A 4,571-nucleotide genomic window follows, 5' to 3' on the forward strand; every position below is an offset into this window, starting at 1 on the left:
AGAAGTGAAAGAGGATGATCACTTTGGGCAATGACATGGTCAAGGGGAGGTTTTGTTACTTTTTAATTAATTGTTTTTCAATTATTGAGCATTTATTTTCTTTTTGTCTTTCCCACCTTCACTATTCACTTGGGAGTAGGTGATAGGGGAAGTGGGGAAGAAAAAGCCCTTGGAAAAAGTAAGCAGAAACAAATTCCCATTCTGCACAGTCTAAAAATGTGTCTCAGTCTGCATTTTAGTCCATCTGCACTCCATCAGGAAGTGGGTAGCATTCTTTACCATTACTTCTCTGGAATCATGATTGATCAGAGTTCTTTACTCTTGCAAGATAGTTCATTTTTACAATAGTGATGTTATAGTATAAATGGTTTTCTTGGTTCTGCTCAATTCATAGAAGTCTTCCAAAGTATCCATAAAACTAGCAGTTTATTTTTTTCATTATGAAAGCATTCAGTTGCATTTATGTGATAGCATTCAATTACATTTATGTAATATAATGTGTTCAGACATTCCCCAACTGATGAGTATTCCCTTAATTTCCAGATTAGGGCTACAATGAAAATTGCTATAAACATTATTATATATGTCTTATATTATATATATTATATTATATATGTCTTCTTTCTTTGATTTCATTGGGATATAGGCCCAGCAGTAGTCCTTTCAAAGGATAAGCACAATTTAGTAAGTTTTTGAACATATTTCCAAATTGATTTGTAGAATGGTTGGATGAATTCAAGGATTCATCAATAGTAGATTCATGTATTTGTCTTTCTAAAGCTTTTTCAACATTCGAATTTTCCTTTTTTGGTTAATTTTGCCAATCTGATGGGTGTGAAATGGGATTGCTTTAATTTGCATTTCTTTACTATCAACGATTTAAAGAATTTAGAGAATATTTTTTCATGTGGCTTTAGAGAGCTTTGATATCTTCCTTTGAGAACTGCTGTTCATAGTTATTGACTGCTTATCATTTGGAGAATGGCCATCACAGTTCTAGAGAACTGATGATGAAACATGCTGCCCAGATGATAGAGAGGTGAAGGACTCAGAGTGAAGAATTAGATATACAATTATATTTTTTTCACTTTAAAGCCTTTTTTATTCTGAGGATACACAAGGGACCCAGAAGGGATTCCTGTGGTACCAGGGGCCAGATGTCTACTCAAAGGGGCTTTGGAGGAGGTATAGGGAAGCTCTGGAGAGTAGACAGCTGGAACAGTGGCATCCCCTTGCAGCAGGGCCAACACGGCATGCAGGAAGTCAGGCATCTGGTATAGCAACACTCTGGGGCCCTCCTGCTGTCACTGCTCAACAGGAGGTAGGCAGAGGTGGGGGAGACCCTTCAGGCCTCCCCCTGGGCACAGATCCCACACCAAATCCAGGCTGAAGGTGGAGTTGTTTGCCAAAGGCCTTGCGGCTGTCTCCTCCCTGGAAGCTTGCTCAGGAAGCCCCTTTCCCAGACAAAGAACAAGAAAGGATGCTTTTTCACAATTCAATGATGGGACAATGCTGTTCTTCACACTGGCCTGTTACATCAGCTCCCAGACTAAGACTGGGATCCCCTGGCCCCTGCCCTTAGCAGCTGCAACAACTGCCTCCATCCAAGGGGGCCTTCATAGAGCCCCAGGACCTTAGGGCCAAGGCTACCTTTAGGCCGGACAGGCTGCACAGATGCTCCCCAGAGTCAGAGTGAGGGCTGAGCAGTCAGGAGTTCTGAGTGACCTTAAGGAGAGTGAAGGTCCTGGAAAGAGGTCTGATCTCTGAGATGCGGTATGCCTGTGAGGGGCTCTGCTCATGGACCTGTCACTTTAAAAGCAGGCCCAGGCATTCAGAAAAGGATAGGGCGGGCCAAGTTTCTGAGGCAGCAGAGAAGTAGGGTCTGTGGTCGGTGGGCAGCTTACCACTGGTAGGGGTGCATGGAAGCTGACTTGATGTTGGTTTTGATGACGCTTGGCATCTTACCTGGCTGACCAGTTTGCGCCATCTGTACTCCACTGAGCAGAGTGCTCTGTTGCTGACTGGATGCACCTGTCATATGAACATGCTGCATGCCAGAAGCTCCAGCCAGGAGGGTTCCTGCCCCAGGCTGGCCTGCTTGGCCCGGGCCACTGGTGCCAGGAGGTCTCCAGTTAGACAGACCCTTACCAAATGCAACTGCATCCACCAGGGTATTGGTGTCTGTGAGGTTGAAGGTCTGTTTATTTTAATGGAGACCTCCACTTTCTGACTCTCATTCCTCTTTGCTGATTTTTTCCAGTAGGTTTGAGCACATTTTATTTAAGGTCTGTATTTGCTTCTGGGCAGCATTGGTGCAGATTCGAGCAGCGTCTGTGGTCAGTTGCTTCTCCTGCTGCTCCACTCTGGGTCTGGTTTGGTTCTTAGGTGGTCAGAGATCACCTCATGACTGAAGACAGAAATCCCGCCCTCTGTCTAGCACATGAGCTCCTCATCTTGGTCTGGGGACAGCACCAGAGGAATGATAACTTGGTTCCGGAGCAATGGGGTCTTCTTGTGTTTGAGGACCTTGTTGAAGGTGTTCAACTATCCAGAGAACAGAGCAAAGCTATCCAGGACTGAAGGCCTCTGTTTGCCAATGGAAACACAGTGGGTCTTCCCATGGGCCAGCCTTCTTAAAGCATCCAAAGTATGGAAAACAGGTAAGCTGGTCATACTCGTTCTCCAGCTTGCAAATAAAACTTCCCAAGGAGCTTTTCAGATCCACCACTTGATTCAGCAGTGCGTCCACTGATGCTTCCAGGGGCTTCTCTTCCCTCTGCATCTTGTAGGTTGCAGGAACTTCCTATGTACATATAATTCGGATATGACCAATGTGGAAATTTGTTTTGCTTCAGAAACATGTTACAAACAAATGTTCCATGTTTCTATCATTTTCCAGTGGTGGAGGGAAAGGGAGAGATAGGGGATTTTGCTGCTTGAAAAATATTTTAACAGAAGTGAAGAAAAGCTTTAGAATAACTGCTATAGAAAATACCATAATCAATTGCAGATTTAAAAATGAAGTTCTGCTGTGCAGTAATGGGGATGTAGTTGAGTCTAGGTGGCAGAAATTTTACTGAAACCATTTAACATGATTATGTGATTGTCTCAAGCAATGTTAGCAGCTCCTAAATAGGAATGGAAAAGGCAAATGGCAGTTGTGACCCAGTGCTGAAGATTAAAAAAGTGAATGTTAGAAGAACAAGGACGTGTATTTATTAGACTGGTAGGGACTTTTAAGGGTAGAAATGGTTCCAAATGTTTTTGAGATGATTAACCTAAGAGTTAAGTGTGTAAGTGAAGAGAAGTACTATCAGAACAGGGTTCATGGACTTGGGAGATTGTAGAGGGGTTCATGTTGTAGGTAGGTTATGTTGGGAGTGAGGTACAAGTCAAAAGGCAACAAGAGAGGTAGAAGGACAGGGTATTATAGTAAGATGAAAAAATTTCAGAGTTCATAAAGTTGAAGGTGGAGTAGTTTTAGATATTGACGAGAACAGCTGCTTCTGTGCTGTTGACACTGTGAACCACATCTTACCTATCACATTTCCCAGGCTCAAGTCCCCTTCCCTAGTTCTGCTCCCATAGTCACCTCCTATATGTCTATTCTTCTTCTTCCTACACACTTTTTTGAGACACTTGTGTTTCAAAAGCTACCACACACACACACACACACACACACACACACACACACACACACACACACTAAGTTCATGTTAGGGTAGAGTGCAGAGGAATTTGGCCCATTCTGTAAGGCCTACCTAGACTCCAACCCAGACATTTGTGTAGTGGGGAAGAAGCTCAGAGCTGAGATTTAAGACATTTGGGTTCTGGTGATAGAGGTGCCTTTGTCTGGAAGGGGGTTCTCTTTTCTTCTTTGGGTCTCAAATTCTCGATTGTCAAATATGTGACAACTAAGTGAGTAGCATGAGGGGGGCATTAAAGAGGGAATTAGGCTACATGATCTCAAAGCAGACTTCAAATTCTAAGACACCACCAGTCCTATGAGTGCTCCACAAACCAAAACAGATGGAGGCAATCAAAGACTCTGAGCCCTTGTCTAGGACTTCCCATGACAGGAAGGAAAAAAACGAAAGAAGCATTTATTAAGCATCTACTATATGCCAGGCACTGTGCTCAGTTTGCCCTGGAGCCTAGGTACTGGGGTTGGTAGAAGACAAAAGTAAATATAAGCTGTGATGGGAAAGAAGCCCAATTGTCAAATGCATTTCTACATCTTTTTGTATTATCTCTGAATGACACTTTGAGACTCATACTCTCACAGAATAAAACCAATGTACAAACTCTGCTCAGGGAACACTGATGCCTTACCAGCATATGACATATATGTCTGGGGGGCAAGCATGAAGAATATCTCACCAAAAGGACATATGTGACCAGTCCATATCTCTTTAATAGTAGCTCACATCTCCTTTGCCACATACAAGTCCACTGATATCTTCTGCTGATGTCATCGCATTGTGTCTCTTGGGCCTGCTCCTGAGCTTCCTTTCAAGATGTATAGTTTCTCTCTGCTGGGCATAAGATCTCTGTTGGGCATTTCTACTAGC

General features: G+C 43.3%; 1 pseudogene; it reads right to left on the bottom strand.

The window, feature by feature from the left end:
• Nucleotides 1-1,900: 1,900 nt before the first annotated feature.
• Nucleotides 1,901-2,782, bottom strand: LOC140498703 (mediator of RNA polymerase II transcription subunit 8-like; annotated as a pseudogene).
• Between the last annotated feature and the right edge of the window lie 1,789 nt (nucleotides 2,783-4,571).

Source organism: Notamacropus eugenii, chromosome 4, assembly GCF_028372415.1.
Source record: "Notamacropus eugenii isolate mMacEug1 chromosome 4, mMacEug1.pri_v2, whole genome shotgun sequence".
NCBI classification, from domain to species: domain Eukaryota; kingdom Metazoa; phylum Chordata; class Mammalia; order Diprotodontia; family Macropodidae; genus Notamacropus; species Notamacropus eugenii.